Genomic DNA, 17,803 nt, shown 5'->3' with positions numbered 1-17,803 from the left:
GTTTCGGAGTTTGGGAGTTTCGGATTTTTGGAGCTTTGGAGTTTCGGAGATTTGGAGTTCTGGCGTTTTGGAGATTCGGGGTCTTGGAGTTTCGGAATTTTGCAGTTTTGGAGTTTTGGAGTTTCGAATTTTCAGTTTCGGATTTTTGGAGTTTTGGAGTTTCGGCGTTTTGGAGATTCGGAGTCTTGGAGTTTCGGAATTTTGTAGTTTTGTAGTTTTGGAGTGTCGGAGTTTTGGAGTGTTGGAGTTTTGGAGCTTTGGGTTTTGGAGTTTTTGTGTTTTGGAGTTTCGGAGTTTCGGAGTTTTGGAGTTTCAGAGTTTTGGAGGTTCAGGGTTGTGGAGTTTCGGAATTTTTGAGTTTTGGAGTTTCGGAGTGTCGGAGTTTTGGAAAATTGCAGTTTTGGAGTTTTGGAGTTTCGAATTTTCAGAGTTTCGGATTTTTGGAGTTTTGGAATTTCGGAGTTTTGGAGTTTCAGAGTTTTCGAGGTTCAGGGTTGTGGAGTTACGGAATTTTTGAGTTTTGGAGTTTGGGAGATTTGGAGTTTTGGCGTTTTGGAGATTCGGAATCTTGGAGTTTCGGAATTTTGTTGTTTTGTAGTTTTCGAGTGTCGGAGTTTTGGAGTGTTGGAGTTTTGGAGCTTTGGAGTTTTGGAGTTTTTGAGTTTTGGAGTTTTGGATTTTTGCACTTTTGGAGTTTTGGAGTTTTGGAGTTTCGGAGTTTCGGAGTTTTGGAGTTTCAGAGTTTTGGAGGTTCAGGGTTGTGGAGTTTCGGAATTTTTGAGTTTTGGAGTTTCGGAGTTTCGGAGTTTTGGAGTATTGCAGTTTTGGAGTTTTGGAGTTTTGGAGTTTCGAATTTTCAGTTTCGGATTTTTGGAGTTTTGGAGTTTCGGAGATTTGGAGTTTTGGCGTTTTGGAGATTCGGGGTCTTGGAGTTTCGGAATTTTGTAGTTTTGTAGTTTTGGAGTGTCGGAGTATTGGAGTGTTGGAGTTTTGGAGTTTTGGAGTTTCAGAGTTTTCGAGGTTCAGAATTGTGGAGTTTCGGAATTTTTGAGTTTTGGAGTTTGGGAGATTTGGAGTTTTGTTGTTTTGGAGATTCGGAATCTTGGAGTTTCGGAATTTTGTAGTTTTGTAGTTTTCGAGTGTCGGAGTTTTGGAGTGTTGGAGTTTTGGAGCTTTGGAGTTTTGGAGTTTTTGAGTTTTGGAGTTTTTGAGTTTTGCACTTTTGGAGTTTTGGAGTTTTGGAGTTTCGGAGTTTCGGAGTTTTGGAGTTTCAGAGTTTTGGAGGTTCAGGGTTGTGGAGTTTCGGAATTTTTGAGTTTTGGAGTTTCGGAGTTTTGGAGTTTCGGCGTTTTGGAGATTCGGGGTCTTGGAGTTTCGGAATTTTGTAGTTTTGTAGTTTTGGAGTTTTGGAGTGTCGGAGTTTCGGAGTGTTGGAGTTTTGGAGTTTTAGAATTTTGGAGTTTTGAAATTTTTGACTTTCGGATTTTTGGGGTTTGGAGTTTTTAGGTTTTGGATTTTTGAGTTTCGGAGTTTTGGATTTTTGGAGTTTTGGAGGTATGTTTTTTGGAGATTCAGGGTTTTGTTGTTCCAGAATTTTGTAGTTTTGGAGTTTTGGAGTTTCGGAGTTATGGAGTTTCGAATTATTGGAGTTTTCGAGTTTTAGAATTTTTAATTTTTGGAGGTAGGGATTTTTGGAGTTTCAGAGTTGTGGAGATTTGGGGTTGTGGAGTTTTGGAGTTTTGGAGTTTTGGAGGTTCGGGGTTGTGGAGTTTCGGAATTTTGGTGTTTCGCATTTTTACAGTTTTGGAGTTTTCAAGTTTTGGATTTTTGGAGTTTTGGATTTTCGGAGTTTTGGAGATTCGGAGTATTGGAGTTTCGGAGTTTTGGAGATTTGGAGTTTCGGAGTTTTGGAGTTTCAGAGTGTCGGAGTTTTCGAGAATTGCAGTTTTGGAGTTTTGGAGTTTTGGAGTTTCGAATTTTCAGAGTTTCGGATTTTTGGAGTTTTGGAGTTTCGGAGTTTTGGAGTTTCAGAGTTTTCGAGGTTCAGGGTTGTGGAGTTTCGGAATTTTTGAGTTTTGGAGTTTCGGAGTTTCGGAGTTTCGGAATTTTTGAGTTTTGGAGTTTCGGAGTTTCGGAGATTTGGAGTTTTGGCGTTTTGGAGATTCGGGGTCTTGGAGTTTCGGAATTTTGTAGTTTTGTAGTTTTGGAGTTTTGGAGTGTCGGAGTTTCGGAGTGTTGGAGTTTTGGAGTTTTAGAATTTTGGAGTTTTGAAATTTTTGACTTTCGGATTTTTGGGGTTTGGAGTTTTTAGGTTTTGGATTTTTGAGTTTCGGAGTTTTGGATTTTTGGAGTTTTGGAGGTATGTTTTTTGGAGATTCAGGGTTTTGTTGTTCCAGAATTTTGTAGTTTTGGAGTTTTGGAGTTTCGGAGTTATGGAGTTTCGAATTATTGGAGTTTTCGAGTTTTAGAATTTTTAATTTTTGGAGGTAGGGATTTTTGGAGTTTCAGAGTTGTGGAGATTTGGGGTTGTGGAGTTTTGGAGTTTTGGAGTTTTGGAGGTTCGGGGTTGTGGAGTTTCGGAATTTTGGTGTTTCGCATTTTTACAGTTTTGGAGTTTTCAAGTTTTGGATTTTTGGAGTTTTGGATTTTCGGAGTTTTGGAGATTCGGAGTATTGGAGTTTCGGAGTTTTGGAGATTTGGAGTTTCGGAGTTTTGGAGTTTCAGAGTGTCGGAGTTTTCGAGAATTGCAGTTTTGGAGTTTTGGAGTTTTGGAGTTTCGAATTTTCAGAGTTTCGGATTTTTGGAGTTTTGGAGTTTCGGAGTTTTGGAGTTTCAGAGTTTTGGAGATTCAGGGTTGTGGAGTTTCGGAATATTTGAGTTTTGGAGTTTCGGAGTTTGGGAGTTTCGGATTTTTGGAGCTTTGGAGTTTCGGAGATTTGGAGTTCTGGCGTTTTGGAGATTCGGGGTCTTGGAGTTTCGGAATTTTGCAGTTTTGGAGTTTTGGAGTTTCGAATTTTCAGTTTCGGATTTTTGGAGTTTTGGAGTTTCGGCGTTTTGGAGATTCGGAGTCTTGGAGTTTCGGAATTTTGTAGTTTTGTAGTTTTGGAGTGTCGGAGTTTTGGAGTGTTGGAGTTTTGGAGCTTTGGGTTTTGGAGTTTTTGTGTTTTGGAGTTTCGGAGTTTCGGAGTTTTGGAGTTTCAGAGTTTTGGAGGTTCAGGGTTGTGGAGTTTCGGAATTTTTGAGTTTTGGAGTTTCGGAGTGTCGGAGTTTTGGAAAATTGCAGTTTTGGAGTTTTGGAGTTTCGAATTTTCAGAGTTTCGGATTTTTGGAGTTTTGGAATTTCGGAGTTTTGGAGTTTCAGAGTTTTCGAGGTTCAGGGTTGTGGAGTTACGGAATTTTTGAGTTTTGGAGTTTGGGAGATTTGGAGTTTTGGCGTTTTGGAGATTCGGAATCTTGGAGTTTCGGAATTTTGTTGTTTTGTAGTTTTCGAGTGTCGGAGTTTTGGAGTGTTGGAGTTTTGGAGCTTTGGAGTTTTGGAGTTTTTGAGTTTTGGAGTTTTGGATTTTTGCACTTTTGGAGTTTTGGAGTTTTGGAGTTTCGGAGTTTCGGAGTTTTGGAGTTTCAGAGTTTTGGAGGTTCAGGGTTGTGGAGTTTCGGAATTTTTGAGTTTTGGAGTTTCGGAGTTTCGGAGTTTTGGAGTATTGCAGTTTTGGAGTTTTGGAGTTTTGGAGTTTCGAATTTTCAGTTTCGGATTTTTGGAGTTTTGGAGTTTCGGAGATTTGGAGTTTTGGCGTTTTGGAGATTCGGGGTCTTGGAGTTTCGGAATTTTGTAGTTTTGTAGTTTTGGAGTGTCGGAGTATTGGAGTGTTGGAGTTTTGGAGTTTTGGAGTTTCAGAGTTTTCGAGGTTCAGAATTGTGGAGTTTCGGAATTTTTGAGTTTTGGAGTTTGGGAGATTTGGAGTTTTGTTGTTTTGGAGATTCGGAATCTTGGAGTTTCGGAATTTTGTAGTTTTGTAGTTTTCGAGTGTCGGAGTTTTGGAGTGTTGGAGTTTTGGAGCTTTGGAGTTTTGGAGTTTTTGAGTTTTGGAGTTTTTGAGTTTTGCACTTTTGGAGTTTTGGAGTTTTGGAGTTTCGGAGTTTCGGAGTTTTGGAGTTTCAGAGTTTTGGAGGTTCAGGGTTGTGGAGTTTCGGAATTTTTGAGTTTTGGAGTTTCGGAGTTTTGGAGTTTCGGCGTTTTGGAGATTCGGGGTCTTGGAGTTTCGGAATTTTGTAGTTTTGTAGTTTTGGAGTTTTGGAGTGTCGGAGTTTCGGAGTGTTGGAGTTTTGGAGTTTTAGAATTTTGGAGTTTTGAAATTTTTGACTTTCGGATTTTTGGGGTTTGGAGTTTTTAGGTTTTGGATTTTTGAGTTTCGGAGTTTTGGATTTTTGGAGTTTTGGAGGTATGTTTTTTGGAGATTCAGGGTTTTGTTGTTCCAGAATTTTGTAGTTTTGGAGTTTTGGAGTTTCGGAGTTATGGAGTTTCGAATTATTGGAGTTTTCGAGTTTTAGAATTTTTAATTTTTGGAGGTAGGGATTTTTGGAGTTTCAGAGTTGTGGAGATTTGGGGTTGTGGAGTTTTGGAGTTTTGGAGTTTTGGAGGTTCGGGGTTGTGGAGTTTCGGAATTTTGGTGTTTCGCATTTTTACAGTTTTGGAGTTTTCAAGTTTTGGATTTTTGGAGTTTTGGATTTTCGGAGTTTTGGAGATTCGGAGTATTGGAGTTTCGGAGTTTTGGAGATTTGGAGTTTCGGAGTTTTGGAGTTTCAGAGTGTCGGAGTTTTCGAGAATTGCAGTTTTGGAGTTTTGGAGTTTTGGAGTTTCGAATTTTCAGAGTTTCGGATTTTTGGAGTTTTGGAGTTTCGGAGTTTTGGAGTTTCAGAGTTTTCGAGGTTCAGGGTTGTGGAGTTTCGGAATTTTTGAGTTTTGGAGTTTCGGAGTTTCGGAGTTTCGGAATTTTTGAGTTTTGGAGTTTCGGAGTTTCGGAGATTTGGAGTTTTGGCGTTTTGGAGATTCGGGGTCTTGGAGTTTCGGAATTTTGTAGTTTTGTAGTTTTGGAGTGTCGGAGTATTGGAGTGTTGGAGTTTTGGAGTTTTAGGAGTTTTGGAGTTTTGGAGTTTTTGAGTTTTGGAGTTTTTGAGTTTTGCACTTTTGGAGTTTTGGAGCTTTGGAGTTTCGGAGTTTTGGAGTTTTGGAGTTTCAGAGTTTTGGAGGTTCAGGGTTGTGGAGTTTCGGAATTTTGTAGTTTTGTAGTTTTGGAGTTTTGGAGTGTCAGAGTTTAGGAGTGTTGGAGTTTTGGAGTTTTAGAATTTTGGAGTTTTGAAATTTTTGACTTTCGGATTTTTGGGGTTTGGAGTTTTTAGGTTTTGGATTTTTGAGTTTTGGATTTTTGCATTTTTGGAGTTTTGGAGTTTTTGAGTTTTTTAGTTTTGGATTTTTGCACTTTTGGAGTTTTGGAGTTTTGGAGTTTCGGAGTTTTGGATTTTTGGAGTTTTGGAGGTATGGATTTTTGGAGATTCAGGGTTTTGTTGTTCCAGAATTTTGTAGTTTTGGAGTTTTGGAGTGTTGGAGTTTTCGATTTTCGGAGTTTCGGAGTTTTGGAGTTTAGGATTTTTGGAGTTTTGGAGTTTCGAATTTACAGAGTTTCGGATTTTTGGAGTTTTGGAGTTTCGGAGATTTGGAGTTCTGGCGTTTTGGAGATTAGGGGTCTTGGAGTTTTGGAATTTTGCAGTTTTGTAGTTTTGGAGTGTTGGAGTTTTGGAGTGTTGGAGTTTTGGAGTTTTGGAGTTTCGGAGTTTCGGAGATTTGGAGTTTTGCAGTTTTGGAGTTTTGGAGTTTCGAATTTTCAGTTTCGGATTTTTGGAGTTTTCGAGTTTCGGAGATTTGGAGTTTCGGCGTTTTGGAGATTCGGAGTCTTGGAGTTTCGGAATTTTGTAGTTTTGTAGATTTGGAGTGTCGGAGTTTTGGAGTGTTGGAGTTTTGGAGCTTTGGAGTTTTGGAGTTTTGGAGTTTCGGAGTTTCGGAGTTTTGGAGTTTCAGAGTTTTGGAGGTTCAGGGTTGTGGAGTTTCGGAATTTTTGAGTTTTGGAGTTTCGGAGTTTCGGAATTTTTGAGTTTTGGAGTTTCGGAGTTTCGGAGTTTTGGAGTATTGCAATTTTGGAGTTTTGGAGTTTTGGAGTTTCGAATTTTCAGTTTCGCATTTTTGGAGTTTTGGAGTTTCGGAGATTTGGAGTTTTGGCGTTTTGGAGATTCGGGGTCTTGTAGTTTCGGAATTTTGTAGTTTTGTAGTTTTGGAGTGTCGGAGTATTGGAGTGTTGGAGCTTTGAGTTTTGGAGTTTTTGAGTTTTGGAGTTTTGGATTTTTGCACTTTTGGAGTTTTGGAGTTTTGGAGTTTCGGAGTTTCGGAGTTTCGGAGTTTTGGAGTTTCACAGTTTTGGAGGTTCAGGGTTGTGGAGTTTCGGAATTTTTGAGTTTTGGAGTTTGGGAGATTTGGAGTTTTGGCGTTTTGGAGATTCGGAATCTTGGAGTTTCGGAATTTTGTAGTTTTGTAGTTTTCGAGTGTCGGAGTTTTGGAGTGTTGGAGTTTTGGAGCTTTGGAGTTTTGGAGTTTTTGAGTCTTGGAGTTTTGGATTTTTGCACTTTTGGAGTTTTGGAGTTTTGGAGTTTCGGAGTTTCGGAGTTTTGGAGTTTCAGAGTTTTGGAGGTTCAGGGTTGTGGAGTTTCGGAATTTTTGAGTTTTGGAGTTTCGGAGTTTCGGAGTTTTGGAGTATTGCAGTTTTGGAGTTTTGGAGTTTCGAATTTTCAGTTTCGGATTTTTGGAGTTTTGGAGTTTTGGAGATTTGGAGTTTTGGCGTTTTGGAGATTCGGGGTCTTGGAGTTTCGGAATTTTGTAGTTTTGTAGTTTTGGAGTGTCGGAGTATTGGAGTGTTGGAGTTTTGGAGTTTTAGGAGCTTTGGAGTTTTGGAGTTTTTGAGTTTTGGAGTTTTTGAGTTTTGCACTTTTGGAGTTTTGGAGTTTTGGAGTTTCGGAGTTTCGGAGTTTTGGAGTTTCAGAGTTTTGGAGGTTCAGGGTTGTGGAGTTTCGGAATTTTTGAGTTTTGGAGTTTCGGAGTTTTGGAGTTTCGGCGTTTTGGAGATTCGGGGTCTTGGAGTTTCGGAATTTTGTAGTTTTGTAGTTTTGGAGTTTTGGAGTTTCGGAGTTCCGGAGTTTCGGAGTTTTGGAGTTTTGCAGTTTCGGAGTTTTGGAGTTTTGGAGTTTCGGAGTTTTGGAGTTTCAGAGTTTTCGAGGTTCAGGTTTGTGGAGTTTCGGAATTTTTGAGTTTTGGAGTTTCGGAGTTTCAGATTTTTGGAGTTTTGGAGTTCCGGAGATTTGGAGTTTGAGAGTTTTGGAGGTTCAGGGTTGTGGAGTTTCGGAATTTTGCAGTTTTGTAGTTTTGGAGTGTTGGAGTTTTGGAGTGTTGGAGTTTTGGAGTTTTGGAGTTTCGGAGTTTCGGAGTTTTGGAGTTTCAGAGTTTCAGAGTTCTGGAGGTTCAGGGTTGTGGAGTTTCGGAATTTTTGAGTTTTGGAGTTTCGGAGTTTCGGAGATTTGGACTTTTGCAGTTTTGGAGTTTTGGAGTTTCGAATTTTCAGTTTCGGATTTTTGGAGTTTTCGAGTTTCGGAGATTTTGAGTTTCGGCGTTTTGGAGATTCGGAGTCTTGGAGTTTCGGAATTTTGTAGTTTTGTAGTTTTGGAGTGTCGGAGTTTTGGAGTGTTGGAGTTTTGGAGCTTTGGAGTTTTTGAGTTTTGGAGTTTTGGAGTTTCGGAGTTTCGGAGTTTTGGAGTTTCAGAGTTTTGGAGGTTCAGGGTTGTGGAGTTTCGGAATTTTTGAGTTTTGGAGTTTCGGAGTGTCGGAGTTTTGGAGAATTGCAGTTTTGGAGTTTTGGAGTTTTGGAGTTTCGAATTTTCAGAGTTTCGGAGTTTTGGAGTTTCAGAGTTTTCGAGGTTCAGGGTTGTGGAGTTTCGGAATTTTTGAGTTTTGGAGTTTCGGAGTTTCGGAGTTTCGGAATTTTTGAGTTTTGGAGTTTCGGAGTTTCGGAGATTTGGAGTTTTGCAGTTTTGGAGTTTTGGAGTTTCGAATTTTCAGTTTCGGATTTTTGGAGTTTTGGAGTTTCGGAGATTTGGAGTTTCGGCGTTTTGGAGATTCGGAGTCTTGGAGTTTCGGAATTTTGTAGTTTTGTAGTTTTGGAGTGTCGGAGTTTTGGAGTGTTGGAGTTTTGGAGCTTTGGAGTTTTTGAGTTTTTGAGTTTTGGAGTTTCGGAGTTTCGGAGTTTTGGAGTTTCAGAGTTTTGGAGGTTCAGGGTTGTGGAGTTTCGGAATTTTTGAGTTTTGGAGTTTCGGAGTGTCGGAGTTTTGGAGTATTGCAGTTTTGGAGTTTTGGAGTTTTGGAGTTTCGAATTTTCAGTTTCGAATTTTTGGAGTTTTGGAGTTTCGGAGATTTGGAGTTTTGGCGTTTTGGAGATTCGGGGTCTTGGAGTTTCGGAATTTTGTAGTTTTGTAGTTTTGGAGTGTCGGAGTATTGGAGTGTTGGAGTTTTGGAGTTTTAGGAGTTTTGGAGTTTTGGAGTTTTTGAGTTTTGGAGTTTTTGAGTTTTGCACTTTTGGAGTTTTGGAGTTTCGGAGTTTTGGAGTTTTGGAGTTTCAGAGTTTTGGAGGTTCAGGGTTGTGGAGTTTCGGAATTTTGTAGTTTTGTAGTTTTGGAGTTTTGGAGTGTCAGAGTTTAGGAGTGTTGGAGTTTTGGAGTTTTAGAATTTTGGAGTTTTGAAATTTTTGACTTTCGGATTTTTGGGGTTTGGAGTTTTTAGGTTTTGGATTTTTGAGTTTTGGATTTTTGCATTTTTGGAGTTTTGGAGTTTTTGAGTTTTTTAGTTTTGGATTTTTGCACTTTTGGAGTTTTGGAGTTTTGGAGTTTCGGAGTTTTGGATTTTTGGAGTTTTGGAGGTATGGATTTTTGGAGATTCAGGGTTTTCTTGTTCCAGAATTTTGTAGTTTTGGAGTTTTGGAGTGTTGGAGTCTTCGATTTTCGGAGTTTCGGAGTTTTGGAGTTTAGGATTTTTGGAGTTTTGGAGTTTCGAATTTACAGAGTTTCGGATTTTTGGAGTTTTGGAGTTTCGGAGATTTGGAGTTCTGGAGTTTTGGAGATTAGGAGTCTTGGAGTTTTGGAATTTTGCAGTTTTGTAGTTTTGGAGTGTTGGAGTTTTGGAGTGTTGGAGTTTTGGAGTTTTGGAGTTTCGGAGTTTCGGAGATTTGGAGTTTTGCAGTTTTGGAGTTTTGGAGTTTCGAATTTTCAGTTTCGGATTTTTGGAGTTTTCGAGTTTCGGAGATTTGGAGTTTCGGCGTTTTGGAGATTCGGAGTCTTGGAGTTTCGGAATTTTGTAGTTTTGTAGATTTGGAGTGTCGGAGTTTTGGAGTGTTGGAGTTTTGGAGCTTTGGAGTTTTGGAGTTTTGGACTTTCGGAGTTTCGGAGTTTTGGAGTTTCAGAGTTTTGGAGGTTCAGGGTTGTGGAGTTTCGGAATTTTTGAGTTTTGGAGTTTCGGAGTTTCGGAGTTTCGGAATTTTTGAGTTTTGCAGTTTCGGAGTTTCGGAGTTTTGGAGTATTGCAGTTTTGGAGTTTTGGAGTTTTGGAGTTTCGAATTTTCAGTTTCGGATTTTTGGAGTTTTGGAGTTTCGGAGATTTGGAGTTTTGGCGTTTTGGAGATTCGGGGTCTTGTAGTTTCGGAATTTTGTAGTTTTGTAGTTTTGGAGTGTCGGAGTATTGGAGTGTTGGAGTTTTGGAGTTTTAGGAGCTTTGGAGTTTTGGAGTTTTTGAGTTTTGCACTTTTGGAGTTTTGGAGTTTTGGAGTTTCGGAGTTTCGGAGTTTTGGAGTTTCAGAGTTTTCGAGGTTCAGGGTTGTGGAGTTTCGGAATTTTTGAGTTTTGGAGTTTGGGAGATTTGGAGTTTTGGCGTTTTGGAGATTCGGAATCTTGGAGTTTCGGAATTTTGTAGTTTTGTAGTTTTCGAGTGTCGGAGTTTTGGAGTGTTGGAGTTTTGGAGCTTTGGAGTTTTGGAGTTTTTGAGTCTTGGAGTTTTGGATTTTTGCACTTTTGGAGTTTTGGAGTTTTGGAGTTTCAGAGTTTTGGAGGTTCAGGGTTGTGGAGTTTCGGAATTTTTGAGTTTTGGAGTTTCGGAGTTTCGGAGTTTTGGAGTATTGCAGTTTTGGAGTTTTGGAGTTTTGGAGTTTAGAATTTTCAGTTTCGGATTTTTGGAGTTTTGGAGTTTCGGAGTTTTGGATTTTTGGAGTTTTGGAGGTATGGATTTTTGGAGATTCAGGGTTTTGTTGTTCCAGAATTTTGTAGTTTTGGAGTTTTGGAGTGTTGGAGTTTTGGAGTTTTGGAGTTTCGGAGTTTCGGAGTTTCGGAGTTTTGGAGTTTCAGAGTTTCAGAGTTCTGGAGGTTCAGGGTTGTGGAGTTTCGGAATTTTTGAGTTTTGGAGTTTCGGAGTTTCGGAGGTTTGGAGTTTTGCAGTTTTGGAGTTTTGGAGTTTCGAATTTTCAGTTTCGGAATTTTTGAGTTTTGGAGTTTGGGAGATTTGGAGTTTTGGCGTTTTGGAGATTCGGAATCTTGGAGTTTCAGAATTTTGTAGTTTTGTAGTTTTCGAGTGTCGGAGTTTTGGAGTGTTGGAGTTTTGGAGCTTTCGAGTTTTGGAGTTTTTGAGTTTTGGAGTTTTGGATTTTTGCACTTTTGGAGTTTTGGAGTTTTGGAGTTTCGGAGTTTCGGAGTTTTGGAGTTTCAGAGTTTTGGAGGTTCAGGGTTGTGGAGTTTCGGAATTTTTGAGTTTTGGAGTTTCGGAGTTTCGGAGTTTTGGAGTATTGCAGTTTTGGAGTTTTGGAGTTTCGAATTTTCAGTTTCGGATTTTTGGAGTTTTGGAGTTTCGGAGATTTGGAGTTTTGGCGTTTTGGAGATTCGGGGTCTTGGAGTTTCGGAATTTTGTAGTTTTGTAGTTTTGGAGTGTCGGAGTATTGGAGTGTTGGAGTTTTGGAGTTTTAGGAGCTTTGGAGTTTTGGAGTTTTTGAGTTTTGGAGTTTTTGAGTTTTGCACTTTTGGAGTTTTGGAGTTTTGGAGTTTCGGAGTTTCGGAGTTTTGGAGTTTCAGAGTTTTGGAGGTTCAGGGTTGTGGAGTTTCGGAATTTTTGAGTTTTGGAGTTTCGGAGTTTTGGAGTTTCGGCGTTTTGGAGATTCGGGGTCTTGGAGTTTCGGAATTTTGTAGTTTTGTAGTGTTGGAGTTTTGGAGTTTTAGAATTTTGGAGTTTTGAAATTTTTGACTTTCGGATTTTTGGGGTTTGGAGTTTTTAGGTTTTGGATTTTTGAGTTTTGGATTTTTGCATTTTTGGAGTTTTGGAGTTTTTGAGTTTTTTAGTTTTGGATTTTTGCACTTTTGGAGTTTTGCAGTTTCGGAGTTTTGGATTTTTGGAGTTTTGGAGGTATGTTTTTTGGAGATTCAGGGTTTTGTTGTTCCAGAATTTTGTAGTTTTGGAGTTTTGGAGTTTCGGAGTTATGGAGTTTCGAATTATTGGAGTTTTCGAGTTTTAGAATTTTTAATTTTTGGAGGTAGGGATTTTTGGAGTTTCAGAGTTGTGGAGATTCGGGGTTGTGGAGTTTTGGAGTTTTGGAGTTTTGGAGGTTCGGGGTTGTGGAGTTTCGGAATTTTGGTGTTTCGCATTTTTACAGTTTTGGAGTTTTCAAGTTTTGGATTTTTGGAGTTTTGGATTTTCGGAGTTTTGGAGATTCGGAGTATTGGAGTTTCGGAGTTTTGGAGATTTGGAGTTTCGGAGTTTTGGAGTTTCAGAGTTTTGGAGATTCAGGTATGTGGAGTTTCAGAATTTTGGAGTTTTGGAGTTTTGGAGTTTCGGAGTTCCGGAGTTTCGGAGTTTTGGAGTTTTGCAGTTTCGGAGTTTTGGAGTTTTGGAGTTTCGGAGTTTTGGAGTTTCAGAGTTTTCGAGGTTCAGGTTTGTGGAGTTTCGAAATTTTTGAGTTTTGGGGTTTCGGAGTTTCGGATTTTTGGAGTTTTGGAGTTCTGGAGATTTGGAGTTTGAGAGTTTTGGAGGTTCAGGGTTGTGGACTTTCGGAATTTTTGAGTTTTGGAGTTTCGGAGTTTTGGAGTTTTAGAGTTTTGGAGTTTCGGAGTTTTGGAGTTTCAGAGTTTTCGAGGTTCAGGGTTCTGGAGTTTCGGAATTTTTAAGTTTTGGAGTTTCAGAGTATTGCAGTTTTGGAGTTTTGGAGTTTTGGAGTTTCTGAGTTTTGGAGTTTTGGATTTTTGCACTTTTGGAGTTTTGGAGTTTTGGAGTTTTGGAGTTTCGGAGTTTCGGAGTTTCGGAGTTTTGGAGTTTCAGAGTTTTGGAGATTCAGGGTTGTGGAGTTTCGGAATTTTTGAGTTTTGGAGTTTCGGAGTTTCGGAGTTTTGGAGTTTTGCAGTTTTGGAGTCTTGGTGTTTTGGAGTTTTGGAGTTTCGAATTTACAGAGTTTCGGATTTTTGGAGCTTTGGAGTTTCGGAGATTTGGAGTTCTGGCGTTTTGGAGATTCGGGGTCTTGGAGTTTCGGAATTTTGCAGTTTTGGAGTTTTGGAGTTTCGAATTTTCAGTTTCGGATTTTTGGAGTTTTGGAGTTTCGGAGATTTGGAGTTTCGGCGTTTTGGAGATTCGGAGTCTTGGAGTTTCGGAATTTTGTAGTTTTGTAGTTTTGGAGTGTCGGAGTTTTAGAGTGTTGGAGTTTTGGAGCTTTGGAGTTTTGGAGTTTTTGAGTTTTGGAGTTTTGGAGTTTCGGAGTTTCGGAGTTTTGGAGTTTCAGAGTTTTGGAGGTTCAGGGTTGTGGAATTTCGGAATTTTTGAGTTTTGGAGTTTCGGAGTGTCGGAGTTTTGGAAAATTGCAGTTTTGGAGTTTTGGAGTTTCGAATTTTCAGAGTTTCGGATTTTTGGAGTTTTGGAGTTTCGGAGTTTTGGAGTTTCAGAGTTTTCGAGGTTCAGGGTTGTGGAGTTTCGGAATTTTTGAGTTTTGGAGTTTGGGAGGTTTGGAGTTTTGGCGTTTTGGATATTCGGAATCTTGGAGTTTCGGAATTTTGTAGTTTTGTAGTTTTCGAGTGTCGGAGTTTTGGAGTGTTGGAGTTTTGGAGCTTTGGAGTTTTGGAGTTTTTGAGTTTTGGAGTTTTGGATTTTTGCACTTTTGGAGTTTTGGAGTTTTGGAGTTTCGGAGTTTCGGAGTTTTGGAGTTTCAGAGTTTTGGAGGTTCAGGGTTGTGGAGTTTCGGAATTTTTGAGTTTTGGAGTTTCGGAGTTTCGGAGTTTTGGAGTATTGCAGTTTTGGAGTTTTGGAGTTTTGGAGTTTCGAATTTTCAGTTTCGGATTTTTGGAGTTTTGGAGTTTCGGAGATTTGGAGTTTTGGCGTTTTGGAGATTCGGGGTCTTGGAGTTTCGGAATTTTGTAGTTTTGTAGTTTTGGAGTGTCGGAGTATTGGAGTGTTGGAGTTTCGGAGTTTTAGGAGCTTTGGAGTTTTGGAGTTTTTGAGTTTTGGAGTTTTTGAGTTTTGCACTTTTGGAGTTTTGGAGTTTTGGAGTTTCGGAGTTTCGGAGTTTCGGAGTTTTGGAGTTTCAGAGTTTTGGAGGTTCAGGGTTGTGGAGTTTCGGAATTTTTGAGTTTTGGAGTTTCGGAGTTTTGGAGTTTCGGCGTTTTGGAGATTCGGGGTCTTGGAGTTTCGGAATTTTGTAGTTTTGTAGTTTTGTAGTTTTGGAGTGTCGGAGTGTCGGAGTTTCGGAGTGTTGGAGTTTTGGAGTTTTAGAATTTTGGAGTTTTGAAATTTTTGACTTTCGGATTTTTGGGGTTTGGAGTTTTTAGGTTTTGGATTTTTGAGTTTTGGATTTTTGCATTTTTGGAGTTTTGGAGTTTTTGAGTTTTTTAGTTTTGGATTTTTGCACTTTTGGAGTTTTTCAGTTTCGGAGTTTTGGATTTTTGGTGTTTTGGAGGTATGTTTTTTGGAGATTCAGGGTTTTGTTGTTCCAGAATTTTGTACTTTTGGAGTTTTGGAGTTTCGGAGTTATGGAGTTTCGAATTATTGGAGTTTTCGAGTTTTAGAATTTTTAATTTTTGGAGGTAGGGAATTTTGGAGTTTCAGAGTTGTGGAGATTCGGGGTTGTGGAGTTTTGGAGTTTTGGAGTTTTGGAGTTTTGGAGTTTCTGAGTTTTGGAATTTTGGATTTTTGCACTTTTGGAGTTTTGGAGTTTTGGAGTTTTGGAGTTTCGGAGTTTCGGAGTTTTGGAGTTTCAGAGTTTTGGAGATTCAGGGTTGTGGAGTTTCGGAATTTTTGAGTTTTGGAGTTTCGGAGTTTTGGAGTTTTGCAGTTTTGGAGTTTTGGTGTTTTGGAGTTTTGGAGTTTCGAATTTACAGAGTTTCGGATTTTTGGAGCTTTGGAGTTTCGGAGATTTGGAGTTCTGGCGTTTTGGAGATTCGGGGTCTTGGAGTTTCGGAATTTTGCAGTTTTGTAGTTTTGGAGTGTCGGAGCTTTGGAGTGTTGGAGTTTTGGAGTTTTGGATTATCGGAGTTTCGGAGTTTTGGAGTTTCAGAGTTTCAGAGTTCTGGAGGTTCAGGGTTGTGGAGTTTCGGAATTTTTGAGTTTTGGAGTTTCGGAGTTTCGGAGATTTGGAGTTTTGCAGTTTTGGAGTTTTGGAGTTTCGAATTTTCAGTTTCGGATTTTTGGAGTTTTGGAGTTTCGGAGATTTGGAGTTTCGGCGTTTTGGAGATTCGGAGTCTTGGAGTTTCGGAATTTTGTAGTTTTGTAGTTTTGGAGTGTCGGAGTTTTGGAGTGTTGGAGTTTTGGAGCTTTGGAGTTTTGGAGTTTTTGAGTTTTGGAGTTTCGGAGTTTCGGAGTTTTGGAGTTTCAGAGTTTTGGAGGTTCAGGGTTGTGGAATTTCGGAATTTTTGAGTTTTGGAGTTTCGGAGTGTCGGAGTTTTGGAAAATTGCAGTTTTGGAGTTTTGGAGTTTCGAATTTTCAGAGTTTCGGATTTTTGGAGTTTTGGAGTTTCGGAGTTTTGGAGTTTCAGAGTTTTCGAGGTTCAGGGTTGTGGAGTTTCGGAATTTTTCAGTTTTGGAGTTTCGGAGTTTCGGAGTTTTTGAGTTTTGGAGTTTTGGAGTTTCGAACTTTCAGTTTCGGATTTTTGGAGTTTTGTAGTTTCGGAGATTTGGAGTTTTGGCGTTTTGGAGATTCGGAATCTTGGAGTTTCGGAATTTTGTAGTTTTGTAGTTTTCGAGTGTCGGAGTTTTGGAGTGTTGGAGTTTTGGAGCTTTGGAGTTTTGGAGTTTTTGAGTTTTGGAGTTTTGGATTTTTGCAGTTTTGGAGTTTTGGAGTTTCGAATTTTCAGTTTCGGATTTTTGGAGTTTTGGAGTTTCGGAGATTTGGAGTTTCGGCGTTTTGGAGATTCGGAGTCTTGGAGTTTCGGAATTTTGTAGTTTTGTAGTTTTGGAGTGTCGGAGTTTTGGAGTGTTGGAGTTTTGGAGCTTTGGAGTTTTGGAGTTTTTGAGTTTTGGAGTTTCGGAGTTTCGGAGTTTTGGAGTTTCAGAGTTTTGGAGGTTCAGGGTTGTGGAATTTCGGAATTTTTGAGTTTAGGAGTTTCGGAGTGTCGGAGTTTTGGAAAATTGCAGTTTTGGAGTTTTGGAGTTTCGAATTTTCAGAGTTTCGGATTTTTGGAGTTTTGGAGTTTCAGAGTTTTCGAGGTTCAGGGTTGTGGAGTTTCGGAATTTTTGAGTTTTGGAGTTTCGGAGTTTCGGAGTTTTGGAGTTTTGGAGTTTTGGAGTTTCAGAGTTCTGAAGGTTCAGGGTTGTGGAGTTTCGGAATTTTTGAGTTTTGGAGTTTCGGAGTTTCGGAGATTTGGAGTTTTTAAGTTTTGGAGTTTTGGAGTTTTGGAGTTTCGGAGTTTCGGAGTTTTGGAGTTTCAGAGTTTTCGAGGTTCAGGGTTGTGGAGTTTCGGAATTTTTGAGTTTTGGAGTTTGGGAGATTTGGAGTTTTGGCGTTTTGGAGATTCGGAATCTTGGAGTTTCGGAATTTTGTAGTTTTGTAGTTTTCGAGTGTCGGAGTTTTGGAGTGTTGGAGTTTTGGAGCTTTGGAGTTTTGGAGTTTTTGAGTCTTGGAGTTTTGGATTTTTGCACTTTTGGAGTTTTGGAGTTTTGGAGTTTCAGAGTTTTGGAGGTTCAGGGTTGTGGAGTTTCGGAATTTTTGAGTTTTGGAGTTTCGGAGTTTCGGAGTTTTGGAGTATTGCAGTTTTGGAGTTTTGGAGTTTTGGAGTTTAGAATTTTCAGTTTCGGATTTTTGGAGTTTTGGAGTTTCGGAGTTTTGGATTTTTGGAGTTTTGGAGGTATGGATTTTTGGAGATTCAGGGTTTTGTTGTTCCAGAATTTTGTAGTTTTGGAGTTTTGGAGTGTTGGAGTTTTGGAGTTTTGGAGTTTCGGAGTTTCGGAGTTTCGGAGTTTTGGAGTTTCAGAGTTTCAGAGTTCTGGAGGTTCAGGGTTGTGGAGTTTCGGAATTTTTGAGTTTTGGAGTTTCGGAGTTTCGGAGGTTTGGAGTTTTGCAGTTTTGGAGTTTTGGAGTTTCGAATTTTCAGTTTCGGAATTTTTGAGTTTTGGAGTTTGGGAGATTTGGAGTTTTGGCGTTTTGGAGATTCGGAATCTTGGAGTTTCAGAATTTTGTAGTTTTGTAGTTTTCGAGTGTCGGAGTTTTGGAGTGTTGGAGTTTTGGAGCTTTCGAGTTTTGGAGTTTTTGAGTTTTGGAGTTTTGGATTTTTGCACTTTTGGAGTTTTGGAGTTTTGGAGTTTCGGAGTTTCGGAGTTTTGGAGTTTCAGAGTTTTGGAGGTTCAGGGTTGTGGAGTTTCGGAATTTTTGAGTTTTGGAGTTTCGGAGTTTCGGAGTTTTGGAGTATTGCAGTTTTGGAGTTTTGGAGTTTCGAATTTTCAGTTTCGGATTTTTGGAGTTTTGGAGTTTCGGAGATTTGGAGTTTTGGCGTTTTGGAGATTCGGGGTCTTGGAGTTTCGGAATTTTGTAGTTTTGTAGTTTTGGAGTGTCGGAGTATTGGAGTGTTGGAGTTTTGGAGTTTTAGGAGCTTTGGAGTTTTGGAGTTTTTGAGTTTTGGAGTTTTTGAGTTTTGCACTTTTGGAGTTTTGGAGTTTTGGAGTTTCGGAGTTTCGGAGTTTTGGAGTTTCAGAGTTTTGGAGGTTCAGGGTTGTGGAGTTTCGGAATTTTTGAGTTTTGGAGTTTCGGAGTTTTGGAGTTTCGGCGTTTTGGAGATTCGGGGTCTTGGAGTTTCGGAATTTTGTAGTTTTGTAGTGTTGGAGTTTTGGAGTTTTAGAATTTTGGAGTTTTGAAATTTTTGACTTTCGGATTTTTGGGGTTTGGAGTTTTTAGGTTTTGGATTTTTGAGTTTTGGATTTTTGCATTTTTGGAGTTTTGGAGTTTTTGAGTTTTTTAGTTTTGGATTTTTGCACTTTTGGAGTTTTGCAGTTTCGGAGTTTTGGATTTTTGGAGTTTTGGAGGTATGTTTTTTGGAGATTCAGGGTTTTGTTGTTCCAGAATTTTGTAGTTTTGGAGTTTTGGAGTTTCGGAGTTATGGAGTTTCGAATTATTGGAGTTTTCGAGTTTTAGAATTTTTAATTTTTGGAGGTAGGGATTTTTGGAGTTTCAGAGTTGTGGAGATTCGGGGTTGTGGAGTTTTGGAGTTTTGGAGTT

The sequence above is a fragment of the Amblyomma mixtum genome, chromosome 1, assembly GCF_055824585.1.
Source record: "Amblyomma mixtum isolate Tamu chromosome 1, ASM5582458v1, whole genome shotgun sequence".
Taxonomy (NCBI): domain Eukaryota; kingdom Metazoa; phylum Arthropoda; class Arachnida; order Ixodida; family Ixodidae; genus Amblyomma; species Amblyomma mixtum.
The sequence above is the reverse complement of the archived record's forward strand: the minus strand, read 5'-3'. Positions refer to the sequence as shown.